Raw genomic sequence first — 16,018 nt, forward strand, 5'->3', positions numbered from 1 at the left:
AGACAAGGGGGGAAGGAAAGGGCGAGGACTACGCCCTCCACCTTGCCCCCGGGGTAAGAGCTACGCCCTCCACCTTGCCCCAGGGTAAGGGCTATGCCTTCCATCTTACCTTGGCCATGTGCTCAGCAAGGCTTCTTCCCGGAAGCCAAGCCGCTGCTGGCCACGCCTAGGATTTCTATGGACTGGCCAATGATAGTCAAGGGAAGTGCACACCATCACTATGACCAAATCCTGTGTAATGAGACACCGACTTGTGCCTGGCCAATCGGCCGGGCCCAAGGGTCTCTCTCCCGCCCTTACTCCACCCCCCTATAAAACTCCTTGTCCCATCAGGGTTCTCTCTCTCTGCCACTTGGCTTGCCGTTGTGTCGGTGAGTGTGGTTGGGAGCCAAACTAGTTTGAATAAAGACTCTTTGCTTTTGCATCGGACACGGCTGGCTCCCTGGTGTGGTCTATTGGGGATCTTGAAATCTGGGCATAACAGTTCAAAGACCCCCTCTGTGCAGGCTCTTCAGTCCTATGATCCCTTGTGGCCATTGACCATTTCAGCCTCATCACTGATATGGAATTTTTGGACTGGAACCCGGATTCTTTGTGAAATATGGTAGCAATCATCTCAGGTAGAAACTATAGTTTAACTTTAACCCTGCTGTTTGGCTTCTGTACTTATTTGCTTGCTAAAATAATAGAAAAATTATTTTGATTTTCTGAATTATATAAATTATCTCATTCAATTGCTCACCTTATTGATTGTAATGTGAATATCCAATTGGTTGTGGTCATACTGATTATTGAAGCACATTATCCTGTACCTGGGAAGGACAGCACAATTATCCAAAGGTCAGAGGGCTCCAGACAATGTGTCCCTGTTGACTCAGTGGTCCCAAGACCTGAGGGCTCTAGATAATGTGTTTCTGTCAACTCAGTGATCCAGAGACCCAAAACTATAATTTAGATAACATGCTTAAGTCTGCTTCTGTAAACTGCTTTTTTTGCAAATCAGGTTCCTCATTCCAAACCTTGGGATGTAATAGATACCTTTGTGATTTTTGCCTATATAAATCTGGTGTTGTGGCCATCTTATCACTATGAGATCTGAGAGAGTGAAATGCCCCCTCATAGTCCCGGATTTGCAATAAATGTGACTCTTTGATTCAACTTCTTGAGGCGTCCTTCTGTGATTCGCAGAGTACATTAGAACACTCTCTCTGGCTCGGTGGCCCTGCTCACTCCTACGCTTGCCCGTCTCACTCCATGGCTATGTGGCCTTAAGCAGCCACAGGGCCCATGCGTGTGCGGGCCCCACACACAACAGACTGCAGCTGGGAACACAGCCAGGCTGGCCTGATGCTGGACCGGACTGTCCCTTAATATGGCCGGAGACTCTGGGCAGCGGCCTTGCCTCTAGCCCTGCTGAAGATGAGGCTGGGCTCCTTCCATGGCAGGAGGGCCAGAGATGGGATGTTGGAGAGGAACCGGACCCCCTTAGTTTTCCATCACCAATGAAGCTTTCCACCAAGCCCATCCTCCTGTGGGGGTCTTTAGGAAATTATTTTCCTCATGGCACCCCAAGAACTCCACATCCACCGAGAACAAAGAGATGGTCTGAAATTAAAACTTTTTAACTAAAAGCAGTGTATGGGAGGTAGTCACGTCCTAGGTTAGAATCCTCCCTGACAAAGGTCAGTCTGTACCTTACTGAGCCTGTCTACTGTCTTTCTGCATCTAAGGTAACATTCTGGGACTATCAAGGTAACTTCCCTTTTTTGGGGATCCCTGAGGGCACAACCACCGCACCGGGGCTGAGACCCCGGATCCCCTTATAGTCATTGTCACCATGCTAATTGCTGTTAACTCTCCTGCACCCACCTCAGTGAAAGAAGCATGTGTCTATCACCTTACTTTTTATCCAGTCCCAGAGGTCCCCCCCCCACTTTGTTTTCTCCCACCTCCCTAACCTGTCACCCATGGCTTTCATGTAACCCACTCACCTCCTCTCTTTTGATTGTTATGTAGAAAGCAGGGAGCAGAACTGCCATTCTCCAGAGCATTTTCTCAATCCATTGAGATTTTACTTACAGTAATTGTTGTCAGTTTGGCTCAAATAAACTCACAAAAATTCTCTACAGGTTTGAATGTTTCTTAAATTTGCAAGAGTTAAGCAGAAGCCTGAGGCCATGAATGTAAGTGCCTGTGCAGCCAGTTTGACATCAAACTCTCCTGAGGTTCTGAGGAGGAATAGGAAGAAGAGGAAGAAGAGAAAGAGGAGGAGGAGGAGGAGGAGGGAGGAGGAGGAGGAGCAGGAGGAGGAGGAGGAGGAGGAACTGGAGTTCCAGAGAGGGGTCTCTTTCCAATGTGGTGGGAAAGGCGCAGTGAGATGGGCGGGGCCCAGGCCTGAACTTCTGAGCAACTTCAGTGTAGCCTGCTGGGAGGTGGAGTGTTTGTTTCTGAGTCCCGTGGACCAGCTGGCTGTGTGTCAGGCTGTCTTCTGTTGGAGTTGTCCTGTAATCTGACAACCAAGGGGTCCAGGCTGCCTGTCACTACTTGAGCCAATTAACCAGAGACAGGGTTGAATCCTAGATGAACATTTATTCCAATCCTGCCAGCAGCATGGGAAAGCAGCAGGTCACATATTCTGGTGACCACGAAGGGACTTCAGTGAGAGATTCCTTGGGGTGAGTACCAGGGATCCTGCTTGCTGCCTGGACTGGGGATTCCTGGGGCTGAGGCCTAGACTCTTTTATTTGTAGCGCTGCCAGGAATTTCCTGTTCTGAGTCCCAGCTGCAGCCTCAGCAATCCCTGTCATCTCACCTGAGACCGAAGCTGAATCAAGCGTTTTGTAGGAGGAATCCAGCATTTGTGAATGTGTTGCTAATCTGAAGAATGTTAATCACTTTATATATATATATATTCACCTAAAAATTAAGGTTTCCAAGGGTTAAGAACTCTAACTAATTAGAAAGAAATTATGATTTTGGAGTAATAGAAAGCATGAAACATGAAGATGCATTTTGAAGGGGAAAAAATGGGTTCTAAAGCTGGTCATTTCTGATAAAGTTGTATGGTTTGTGAAGAAAGGTTTGTGAAAGTTGCAGAATATTTGTAAAGAGAAATGTTGAAAAGAATTTACATAAATGACATAGGCCAGTAAGTCAGGACAGGTAGAACAGAGAAACTGAGATGGTTATCTTCCCTAAACCAAGGACACTTAAGAGTAAAAAATTTGCAAGAGTTAAGCAGAAGCCTGAGGCCATGAATGTAAGTGCCTGTGCAGCCAGTTTGACATCAAACTCTCCTGAGGTTCTGAGGAGGAATAGGAAGAAGAGGAAGAAGAGAAAGAGGAGGAGGAGGAGGAGGAAATTTGCATTTTGCCTCCCTAACCAGAGGGTATATAGTTTATATCAACCTACTCAGGGAGACAGCAGAAATCCAATTAGTGTCATTTGCTGACCACACCCAAGGACAAATGAAGTTAAAGAGAGTAAGCCTCATTTAGGTCAGTTCTTCTCTAGTTTATTAAAAGGGAAAAAGTCTTTCCTGTTTTTGTCTAGGAATCAAATGTTATATAAATTATTGAATGGTTATATGTTATATTAATCAGGTAATTTTTTTAAAAAAGCCATCTTCTTAATCATGGGAACTGAAGGTTGCTAGCCTATGTTTGTGTTTAATATCCTTCTGTCACTTTGAACGCATAATAATAATGATGATATATGATATATAATATTTTGGGAAAATAAGTTTGACAATCTTCCCAGGGCTTGAATTTTAAGAAACTGAAAGGGCGAGGGCTACACCCTCCATCTTACCCTGGATCCTCCAGTTTGGGGCAGCAGCCTTAGCCATGTGCTCGGCAAGGCAAGGAGCTTCTTCCCGGAAGCCCAAGCCTCTGCTAGCCATACCTAGGATTTCTTTAAACTTACCAATGATAATCAAGGGATGTGTGCGCCATAGATACAGCCACATCCTGTGTAACAAGACACCGACTTGCGCCCTGCCAATAGGCAGGGCCCACAGTCCTCTCTCCTCCCCTTACTCCAACCCCCCTATAAAACCCCTCACCACACAGGGCCCGCTCTTTTTTGCCACTTGCCACTGAGTCGGTAAGGAGGGTAGGGGAGCCAAATCCGGGTTTGAAATAAAGACTCTTATGCTTTTGCATCGGACACGGCTGGCTACCTGGTGTGGTTTCTTGGGGATCCTGAAATCTGGGCACAACAGAAACTTTTCTTGACCTAGAATTGGCTTTAGGTCTTTCCAAATACCCTGGAATGCCCTAAGGATTTATTTTCTCTCATGAAGGAAAATTTTATACTTTGTCAAATAAAGAAATAGCTATATTATGCTTTCATTTATAATGCTACTAGTTATTTTAGAACATTGTGTTTTGCAGAAAGGACAAGATTTCATGTCATTTCCATTATAATCAGATCCATAACCATGTCATTTTAGAGACAGTCACTGTTTTGTTATAATGCATTTGGAAAAATGATACATCTTATGAGGAAAGGACTCTGACATTTTCAGATCATCCCCTTTGAACTTGATGAAAATTATTAGAGCTCTTAGAGTTTCTGGATTTATAGAAGTACTGGCAGGAAAAATCAGGAGAAACAATAAATTGATTATGGGACTGAATGACTTAAAATAATCATAGAGTTTTTGTAACTTGTTGAAAGTATTGCTGATTCTTAAACTTTATGTTTTTTAGATATAAGGAAGCATATTTAAAGCAATTTGGTAAATTATATATTTTTCTCCAGACATAATCCCTCCAGAATTTGGCAATTCTTCATAATTGAGTCATGGCAATACATTTCTTTGCCTGAATTCAATAAGACCTGTTTACAATTGTGGCTATATTAACCAAGACTTCGACTGGAATGTCATGTCTGAGAGAGACATGCCCAGACTCTGGATGTCACCAGAAAGCTTTAAGGAATGGAAACTGACCTTAAAGCCAATAAGAGCCCTTTGGAGAAATAGCCTGGTACCTTACTTGGTCATGTGGTTCATGGCAGTCTTTCCAGGTAAGGAACAAAGGTTACTTTTCTGGGAGATGGCAAGGGAGGAACCTCAAGACATTTGGGAACCATAGAATGTGAGGAATTCACCCAAGTCCACAGGTATTGCAGGAAACCTGATGGCAGCTAGATGGTTCGGTTTTCTTTGCTCTGAGGGGCTAATTAAAGCTCAATCATGAAATTCCAGCAAAGCCAAAAAAAAGTCTATATGATCAATTGCTATTCTTATTGTGTTTATGCAAATGGTCAAGCCAAATTGAAACTAGACTTAATACAGTAAGTGAATTGGTCTTTAATAAAAATGAGGGTGATTTTAGAAAGAAAAATTGTGTAATAAAATGAGGGTGATTTTAGAAAGAAAAATTGTGTTTCAATAGGAAATTATTAGAACTGAAATATATTTCCCTTCTACCAGACCATTTGCCATAATTCTTACTGTTCTAACTTTTGCACAATGATACTAAATTTTATAACAGTTTGTCTCCACCAGGTTACAAGCCCTACTCCCACTTAGGGAATACCATCTCTAGGCCCCATTGCAGCCTTGTTCTGTGCCCAGGCCTCATCGTCCCTCTGACAGAGAGCAAGCATCTCTTGGCTCTGAAAGAAACCTCCGTCCCTCCTCAGCATAAAGCAGTTACGGAAGAGACCCAGCCCCCTCTTTTCTCAGAAAGAATTCAGAGCCAAGGTCCTTGAGGAGGGATGTGGTAGGCAGTTAGACAGACATGAGCAGAGCAAGGACGATAGGCCACCTGCACGGCTTCTCTAGGGCACCCGCCCTGTGATGTCACAGAGCACTCCATTAAGGAATTCTTTGCAGTGGTTCTCAACCTTCCTAATGCCACGACCATTTAATACAGTTCCTCCTGTTGTGGTGACCCCCAATTTCATTGTTACAAATTAAACATAATTAAAGCATAGTGATTAATCACAAAAGCAATATGTAATTATATATGTGTTTTCCAATGGTCTTAGGCGACCCCTGTGAAAGGGTCGTTCGACGCCCAAAGGGGTCTCGACCCACAGGTTGGGAACCACTGCTTTAGAGGATTAAATATCAGAGCAGCGTGTTCACCGCATGATCCCACAATCAGAGAGGTGCAACGCTTTTGGTTATGCTGAATTTGAGGGCCTGGATTCCTGTTCAATGCCTGAGCCCAGGTGAAGAGTCTCCAGGTAACAGGAGAATTCGAGTGGACGTTGCTGATCAATCCCAGGATAAAGACAAGGATGCGTTCTGACTGAGATAGAAATCGGGATTCTCACAAAACAGACACAGACTGGAGGGCCCGCCCTGCCACAGGCAGCTTTGAGGAGGACCCACCTGGAATAGGCGGTGACAGCTTTGGAGACAAGTATGGAGATCGAGATCAGTATGATTCAGACCGATACTGTGATGGGTGTGGGGACAGTTACTGTGATGGCCTGCATGGGGTCTGGATTCCGATGGTGGCCGGGTTGCTATGATGACAGAGGCAGCAGAGCCTATGAGAGGCTGTGCCTCCAGGACCAGGCAGTGGCAGAAGAGACGTGGTAGTGGGTGCCGAAGGGATGCTGATGGCAGAGGAGGCGGGCCCGCTCTGAGGGCAGATGTGAGGGATGTGATGATCGGTCATGGAGCTGATAGGGGTGATGACAGAGGCCCCCCCGAGACCCAAGCTGAATCCAAAGCCTTGGAGTGCTCCTGAGGAAGACGCTTGCTCTGCTAGCACCTCCCAGCCAGCGGAGCAGCCTCCGTCTTGGAGGGCCAGGCCTGTTGGCGCAGCTGCTAGGGAATGAGACGTAGAGGAGTGGCTACAGTGGGGGGCAGGAGGAACTGCAGCCTCAGCTGGATGAGCCACAACCAGAACGGCGGCCTCGGGAGAGGAAAGACCTGCAAGGAGAGCAGATGAAAATAAAGTGGGTGGGTGTATCCCAAAAGGCCACTGTGGGAACTCCAGCCGTGGCCCAGGACACGGAGGAACAGACCACTGGCGGGAGTCAGAGAGGAAAGTTGGGAAAAAGGCTCCAACTCCCTTTCTCTGAGTCTCTCTCTACCCTGGAACGTTCGAAAGCAAGCCAAACCTCTGGCCAGACAAGACAAAATAAAACTCACATCTCCTGGAAAAAAGAAAAGAGAATCCAGCATTGACTTGTGATCAAGGACAGGCAGCTGGGTCATCTTGCTGCCATAGGCTTGGCGATGCTCCTCCCATCACTGTTCTCTGGGACCGTCCCCTTCTCTCAAGTCTCCTTTACAGACTCCTAGACACCCGGAGGGGTTTTCTGTTCAGGCTCCACTCAACATGTACGCTGTTGAAGCCGGCCCTGCCCTCTGTCGGTGACGGCAGCCGTGCCCAGGACCCAGGCGGCCAGCCCTGCCTGGCCTGTGAGGGCCAGGGAACGGTGCAGGGGAACATTCATTTGGATTGTCTTTTCTCCACTGGAAAATTACCAGAGAATTATTTTTTTGCAGATTTAATGTAATGGAAGTGGAAACCTGGACACATTAGAACAGTGGTTCTCAAGCTTGGCTGCACATTAGAATCACCTGGGAATCTATTTAAAATCCTCATTTCTGGGCCTCATCCTCCAGAAATTCTGTTTCTTTGTTATGGGGTGGGGCCACAACATTAGTAACAAAGAAACAGAATTTCTGGAGGATGAGGCCAGAAATCAGGATTTTAAAAAGATTCCCAGGTGATTCTAATGTGCAGCCAAAGTTGAGAACCACTGCATTAGAATCTTACAAATTAGAACAATTGTGGGAAAGTGGAAACACCAAGACCAGATTTTCTGCTCTTGCATATCTCTGCTCAGAGGCATTTGGAAGGCCAAGGGTGAGTCAGGGAGGCAGCCCTGGGTGCCATCCTCCTCCCACCCCGCCGACAGGTTTTGTTCGCTGTCTTTGATTTCAGATGTGGCTTAGAGAAAGACCTAGCAGGCCAGGTCGGCATGGGTGTGTGGTGCATGGGGAGGGATCAAGGTCAGGTCCTTGGGTGTACCACCTTGGTCCCCGTTTTCTTGGTTCCTGAGTTTGGAATTAAATCTGAGCACAGAGCGGCCTCGTGTAAAGCTTCTCCTGGCCTCTGCACCCCTCATCCTGCCCGCCTGCACCACCAGGTATGCGGACGCACACCGCACACCATAGGCTCCTCAGGGCCCTGTGCCCACACCCACCCACTTTTCTAGAGCGTTACCTTTCCTCAGGCCTCGGGCTAATGTTTGCTTATCTGTGAGCACCTAGAAGGCCAGGCTGAACTCTGGGAGCGGCTCCTGTCCACCTCGCCAATGCCGCCCTCCAGACATAATCCCTCCAGTATTGTAGAAAGTTTCTTTACAATAAAATCACTGTAGTGAAGTCTATGGAACAAAGGCATGAATATTGAATTTATTTTTATGTTTTTATATTTTGACCTATGGCTTCCCCAAAGGGTGGGGCAGAGTCTGGCAGCCCCTGCAGCTAGGAATAGAATTGTGTCCCTGCAGTTGCCCACTTGGGGTGCTGTCCATCCTTGTGTCTCATCTCTGGTCCTATGCTCCTTGTCTGTTTGTCTGTCCCGCTTTAGATCTTCAGAAGTTTCTCAAATGCAAAGAAGCTGAGAGAAAGATCATGAATGAAGAGGTCGGTGGGAATCTCCACACAAAGCTGGAGTGCCACCTGGCGGCAGAGGCGTGAGGGCGTCCAGGTTGTAAGACGCCTCTGCTTTACCTGCTTATTAAATTTTAATTGGGGGAAGCGGGGGGGGAGAGAAAGAGAGAGAGAGAGAGAGAGAGAGAGAGAGAGAGAGAGAGAGAGGCTTGTTGCTATATGCATTATTGGTTGAGTCTTGTATGTGCCATGTCCCTGACCGGGATTGGGATGACACTTCAGCCAGCTGAGTCCCTCGCCAGGGCAAGGCCCCTCTTCACCTCCTTTTTAAGAAGGTTTACAGGTGCATCTTAGAGTCTGTGAAACGAGATGTACCTGTGTTCACATTTTTATTCCCATGAATGAGCAATATCATGTAGACCAGTGGTTCTCAACCTTCTGGCCCTTTAAATACAGTTCCTCATGTTGTGACCCAAACATAAAATTATTTTCGTTGCTACTTTATAACTGTAATGTTGCTACTGTTATGAATCGTAATGTAAATATCTGATATGCAGGATGGCCTTAGGTGACCCCTGTGAAGGGGTTGTTCAACCGCCAAAGGGGTCGCGACCCACAGGTTGAGAACCCATGATCTAGACTGTTCTGTATCTTGCAAGGATCGTAAAAACAGTCCCTCAGCTCACACAACTAGAACAGGATGTGAAACAGGCTCATCTGCTCAGCAAGCACCTATCGTTAACCACTGTGACATCTGCCTCCAGGATGGCACACCTGGGACCAAGGCAGCAAAGTTTCCAGGAGGCAAAGCGGACTCTGCGGGTGAGGCAGCTCCAGCAGCGGTTTGTGTGAGGGGTGCCCGCCCTGTGCGGGGGAGCTGAGGGGTCCTGTTCAGGGAGATGCCTTCAGTACTAGGTGTCGTGGAGACATCTTATTCGAGATGATGATCAGGCATGTGATTTAGAACAAGGCAGCTTCCCCAGGACAAGCACAAGTCAAGCCGAGTCGTAGGTTGTCAAGTGTGCATTTGGTGAAAGGTATAAAGCAAGGTTAATGCATCACCTCTGCCCTGACTCACAATGAAATGTTAAATCAATCATTTCCTTGTGCCCCGGTTTCCTCATCTGTGAAATGGAAGAAGCTGGACTTAATGAATATGAATGTGCCTTCTAACACAATAACTCAATGGCAGTTTTTTTTTAAAAGATATATTTTTTTTATTTTTATTGAGTTTTAGAGAGAGAAGAAGGGTAAGGTAGAGGGAGAGAGAGACATCAACGTGAGAGTGAAACATCCATCAGCTTCGTCCTGCACGCCCCACACTGGGGATGGAGCCCGCAATCCTGGCACATGACCTGACTGGAATCGAACCTGCAACCTTTTGGTGCACAGGACAACACCCAGCCAGCTGAGTCACATGGGCAGGGAGGCAGTCTTTTTGAACCTATAGTTTGTGGATGAGGAAGAATAACCTTGTTAGAAGCTGATGGTCAGGGATAGAGTCTTTTCAGCTTGAGTTCAGTAGCACTGAGAAACATTGCCTGTTTATAACTCTCAAAAGGAAACACAGGCCCGTCCTGTCTACTCTTTTCAAGACTTCAGGGTGGCTGACAGCAAGAACGTGAGCAGAGGCGAAGTCTGAGATCAGCGTGTCACTTACAGCAGAAGTGATGGTGTGTCATGCGCCCTGGTCTTCGGTGCTGGGTGGCTCCCTGGCAGATAAATCGGCATTATTTCTAGGGTGTCATTGTAGCAGAGATCTGTCCCAGGAGAGTAAAGAAGGTATTCTTAGCTGCCAGTGGGAGGGGCTAGGGTTTTAACCATTCTGGGCGACTCTAGATTTGGTGGGTGAGGTTGCTGAGAGTGGGGCACATTTACACTTTTATTTATATGTGGGTTACACAGTCTCTTTCTGATTATATGTCCCATTCATTCATTCATTCATTCATGAATACTACTATGCATCAGGCATTTTCCTAGACACTGGAGATACAGCCGGTAACAGCTGGTCCTCATGGAGCTCACATCCCACCAGGGAGACAAACAAGATACCTTGTTATGTCAGGCAGTTGTTTCAAAGGGAAGAGGAGTCAGGCTAGCGCCCAGAGTGACCACGTATGTTATAGGAAGGTTGGAGAAGTCTCTTGAATGAAGTAGCATTTGAGTGAACAGAGAGAGTTTTTCTAAGCAGGGGAATGACAAGAACAAAAACCCCGAAGAAGAAATGAGCTTGGTATGTTCACGAAACAGCTAGGAGGTCAGGGAGAGATTAATGGGTGATGATCCCAGACTGCGTCGGGTGGGCCTGTAGGCATTGTCAGTCATGGCAGGAAGTTTGAATTTGCTCCTGGTTCTATAGGGGAGCCATCAGGGGACCTGTCAGGAGATGAAGCACGTGCCAATATATGCTTAAATGCAAATGCCGTGAGCAGAGTTAATTAGGGGCAAAGACTGGGGCAGAGAGAGCCCCTGAGAAGCTGCGGCGGAGTCTGAGGACATGTGTGCAGGAGGAAGCTGTTGGGATGAGGGCGAGGGGGGCTGCATCTGGGCATGTTTCTAACGAAGAGCACAGGGACTCGCTGCCGGATTGGGTGTGAAGGGAGGGAAGATGCAGAGTGACAGTGCTTCTTGGCTTCAGCAACTGGGCAGCGGGCAAACTGGGTGAGGAGCTGGCGAGAGAAGCAAGCTGCGTGTGCACCTGGGGCCTGCCTGTTAGAGCCCAGGGCACATGTGGGGGATGGAGTCAGACACCTGGAGTCGGAGCTCAGGGCCATGGTCTGGACCAGGGGGCTATGTGGGAGTTTTCAGCATGCATGTGGATGTGCCATGCTGGGGCAGAATTTAGGTCCCAAGACCATGGATTACACGGGACTTTAACCCATTCGGTGGCTTCAGGCTGTGCTGTAGCTCCAGCTGAGACAGCAGGGTAGCCATGCATAAGAGAAGATGCTGTCAGAGTTTTTCAGTCCCCAAGTTACCTCCTTCGCCCTGGTACATGGCTTGATCTTCAGACATGTCATTCATGTCACCAGGCAACAAAGACGAGCAGACTTCTAGCTGTTGTTTGATCCTGAGAGGAATAACTGGACTGCCATCTGTCTGCTGGGACTTTTTTGGGACTCATTTCTCTCTGTACTGTTTCCCTCCATCCTCAATAAATGATCTTCTAGGATGGAAATGCTTGCACACAATAGTCACTTAAAGGAAATTTATTGAAAGAATGAATACTCAATAATTTTATAGGTGAGTCAAGCTGCATAAGGTTTGCCTTTCCAAATAAATGATAAATGTGTGAATAAAAATTACAGCCTTTTAAAAATATATATTTTTTATTGATTTCAGGGAGATGGAGATAGAAACATCAATGATAAGAGAGAATCCTTGATGAGCTGCCACCTGCATGCCCCCCACTGGGGATTGAGCCTTAAACTGGCATGTGCCCTGACTGGGAATTGAATGGTGACCTCCTGGTTCATAGGCCAATGCTCAACCACTGAGCCATGCTGCCCGGGTAAAAATTACAGCCTTTAACTTATCGTCTCCTATGACCAAAAGTTTCAAAGGAGTTGCCTGTGTTTCAATTTGATGAATTCATTCATAATTTTTTAGCATAAATAAGGGTTTTATTGTTCAGTTTGTGTGAATGACACACTGACATACCCCTAATTCACTGTTGCACACACCCGAAGCCCTGAAGCTGCAAGAGAAGCGAAACCCATTGATGGTGAGAAAAGGGTGGGGGGTGGGAAGAACCTGAAGGCCTCTGAGGGTTAACAAGGCTACTGGGACCAGGACCAACGGCCTAGGAATAAATCCAGGATGAACAGGCATCATTCAGGGCTGGAGCGGATGGCGACTCAGGATTATTGCTGGGACTGCCATGTGCTTCTTGATGGGTTATTGGGCCTTCTCTTCAGCCCTCACTGTCCACAACAGTCTGGTGCTCCTCTGCTGTCCCATCTGGCCTAGTGATCATAGTCACACAGACACTCTTGAAATAGGATTTGGGCTGGGGCTGCAGAACTAGGCCAAGGCCCACCAGGGAAACCTGGGAATCAAGATTCTTGTCCTCTTTGGCTCTAGAAGGGGAGGGGGGTGTCCCAGGCCACACGTTATCAAATCTATGAAAAGTTCTCTGGGAGCCCAGCCTGGTGCTGGTTTTGGAGAGTCAGTTCTTGCATCACTTTCCAAGACCCCCAAAGATCCTGTGTTGGTGACTCTCTGGATACTTAAGCACTGAGTCCCGAAGCGTCTGTCCCACCTGCAATCTCTCACTCGATGTGTCTGACTCAGTACCTGGAAGTTCAGGAGGGTGGGGAGGCAAAGCCCAGACCCCCTCTCGCTAAAGATGTTGTTAAAATCCCGCACCAGGTCACCAAAGCTGAAGTTATACTGGAAACGCATCCCCCCTCCAGGGCTGAAGCTGAAGCTGAAGCCAAATTCCTCAGGGGGATGGGGGTCCTCAAACCTCAAGCTCCCAGGGCCCCACGTGGCCCCTTCCTCTTCTTCATCATCCTTATCTTCATCTCGAGTCATCCTTCCCAAAAGGATCTGTGTGGTTCTGAGGTTCAAAAAAGCCCCAAAAGATTCAAGCCTCTGAACCCCCAAGCCCCACCTGAGGCCCATGCATACTTGTAGGAAACTTGCACTATGCTCTCATTTGATTGTTTAACAAATAGTTCTTGGTTGCTTGTGTGCCAAGTGTTCTTCTAGGCACTGGGGATAGAACATGGACAAGTCCTTGCCTTTCCAAAGTTCACATTCTGGTGAGAACAGGCAGGTGATAAATAGGCAGCAAATAAAATATAAAGCTAGGTAGTTGTGATGTTATAAAGAAAAAGCAAGTACAGTAAGGATGAAGGTCTGGTGAAGGTACAACTGTGGAAGGGTGGTCCAGGAAGGGCCTCTGAGGAGGCAGGCTGGGGGCTGAAAACTGAGCGAAGTGAAGGTGATGGTCTTGTGAAGGTCTGCAGTAGGACCAGTCAGAAGGAACTGCAGCGCAAAGGCCTGGGTGGGATGAGGTGGCATTCCCAGGCAGCCAGCAAGAAGGTCACCGTGTCTGAGCTACATAGGAGCTGCCAACGAGAGTTCAGGTATTATGCTCTGTGAGCGGGGGAGCCAACAGCCTTTGAGGAGTGACATGATTTGGTTGAGGTTTTCAAAGGACCAGTGTTATTGCTTTGCAGATAGTGGATCACGGAGGACAAGATTAGAAGTGAGGAGAGCTGTCAGGTCACCGGGCAGCCAGGTGAGAGATGGAGGCAAGTTAGAATGGTGAGAGGAGGAGATGAAAATGGTCAGATCCTCGATGTATTCTGAATCTACAGGATTGTTTATAAATTGGATGTGGGTTGAGAGAGAGAGAGAGGAGTCAGGGTATCTCTAAGAGTTTTAGCCAGAGAAACTGTTGACTGGGATGAGGGGAATGCAGCAGGGATGACAGGTGGGGTGAGGGAGTGGAGAGCTGCACTGGGGAGCCACTCGGATGTGGATGGTTCTTAGAGCCACAGGTCTGGATGACTTTATCGAGAAAATGGGTTAGTGATGGGGAAGAGGAGGTAGCCACACATGCTGGGGGGTGGGGGGGAGGCTGGCACTTTTTCTTCTCACTATTTTGTCCTTATAAAAGAGAAATAACTGGCCTAGAATTCCTTCCTAATCGGGGTTAACCCGTCACATGGCAAAACCACTTTCCCTTCCAAAGACAGTGAGGTGCAAACCAACTGGGGGATTCGGAGCTGCGTGTGGCGTTTATCAGCCGTTTTTCTGATGTGAAGCCTCTCACGTCTACCTTTTTGTCCCTTCTTTCATCTTTTGTCTTCTTTACCTGTGCTGACAAAATGCACAGAGTGGCCAGCATGAAAGCACACAATATCTTTATTGTCTAAATATGAGTACTCGTCCTATGGACCTGCTTCTGGAGGAGGATAAAGAAAACACCAGTTTGCTCCTAGGACTGTGCCCCCAAACATGCCCTGTGTCGCCTCCACTGCCCAAGAGGAAAGACAGTGCATGCCCTCCCTCAGAGGGCCTGGGCTCCGGAGAAGGTCCCTGGTCTGCTTTGCTAACAGCAGATTTGTGATGTTAACTTAAAAAGGAAAAAGGCCTTTCAAGGTAAGAGGCCAGATGCCTTATTTGAAATTGGTAATAATAGATCTTTGGGAGCATTGATTCAGGCAGTAGACAACATCAAGGGGCAGGGAACATTTACATCAATAGATAGAAGGCATTTCTGTTGGTGTCGGACACTAACACAGTCACGCTAGCTGTAAACAATGTTTTAAAATCTCAGTCAGGTAGCCATCAGTCCAGTTGTCCTATGTCAGCTTTCTTATTATCTTTGCAAACAGATGGCACAGGTTGCTTAGGCCCAGTACAAGGGACATTTTGCCCTGTTTTAACATCCAAAGATTTGAGGTCTAAGATGCGCAAGGCAGTCCCTCTGGGGCAGCTCCGGTTCTATTAATGTGGCTCTGTTTATATTATTGTTTATATTTTCCCTCCTTCTGAACATGATTTTTCCTTGAAAGCAGCGCTGACCATTGGTGGACAGCAGCTCCGATGAGTCATGAAAACTTCGGTCCTCCATTGGCAGGGTCTTGTTTGGGTTCGTCACCACTTCGTCCGTCCTCATCACAGGAAGGCCGTTCCTGGATGTCAGGCTCCGAGTGTGAAGGAAAGCAGCTTCTCTTTTCTGGAAGCCTAGGGCCACAGTGAGTGACAAGAGGGCCAGAACAGAGGGGCTTTACTCTCCTGCTCCTTTAAGGACTAACAACTCCCGTAGTTTCTTGAGGTTTTTCACAGGAAGTCTCATAGGCCTTAGTGAGCATCTCAAAACTTTAAGCAGCCACTACCAGAGTGGCGTCTTTGTACTATGGAGCTGTGCTGAATAAACAGTTTTATAACAGCAGGAGTGCCTGCGAGAACAAGTGGAATGCAAGTCCGAGGTGAAGAACAGACCTGACCAGGAGGCAGTCCCTGAGGGCAGTCGGCGGGAGATATAAAGAACCATGAGGGGAACTTGGGCTCTGCTTTTAACCATCTGGCCTGTGCCCAGGTTTCATCCAGTTCCATCTCCATTTCATCAGAGGTGCCTTATCTAAGTACAACAGGAGATGCTCCCAACAGAGCACACCCCACCTTGTTCAGCCAGGATGTGATCAAGATGAATTCTATTGTCTAATGGCCTCATGGAAGGAAGCGTAAACACCCCCCTGGCTGGCTATTGCTGTGGGGGTCATAGTAACACCTGCCCAAGGAAAAAGTATTCTTCCAGATCTGGCGCCTCCATGGTCTGACCTCACCAGCCACCGGGCATCGTTGACTGTCCATTCACTCACTGATGTCTGGAAAGCACAACTGCCTCGCTAAGCCTCACTTCATGCCTCTGTGAGGGGAGTGATAATGTCCAAGCCACAGAGC

The 16,018-nt window shown here is 47.4% G+C and overlaps 1 long non-coding RNA gene and 1 pseudogene across 1 annotated transcript in view; both read right to left on the bottom strand.

Annotated features, from left to right (window-relative positions):
- LOC107182559 overlaps nt 1-10,363 on the bottom strand; it is a 16,173-nt gene extending 5,810 nt beyond the window's left edge. Inside the window, exons 1-2 of the long non-coding RNA XR_001513273.1 lie at nt 10,257-10,363; nt 6,350-6,898 (exon numbers count right to left, since the gene is read on the bottom strand). This is a non-coding gene — a long non-coding RNA (uncharacterized LOC107182559). The remainder of the gene's footprint in view (nt 1-6,349; nt 6,899-10,256) is intronic.
- Nucleotides 10,364-12,339: 1,976 nt separating this feature from the next.
- On the bottom strand, nt 12,340-13,147 carry LOC102754619 (annotated as a pseudogene).
- Between the last annotated feature and the right edge of the window lie 2,871 nt (nt 13,148-16,018).

This window comes from Myotis davidii, unplaced genomic scaffold (assembly GCF_000327345.1).
Source record: "Myotis davidii unplaced genomic scaffold, ASM32734v1 scaffold117, whole genome shotgun sequence".
Classification (NCBI taxonomy): Eukaryota; Metazoa; Chordata; class Mammalia; order Chiroptera; family Vespertilionidae; genus Myotis; species Myotis davidii.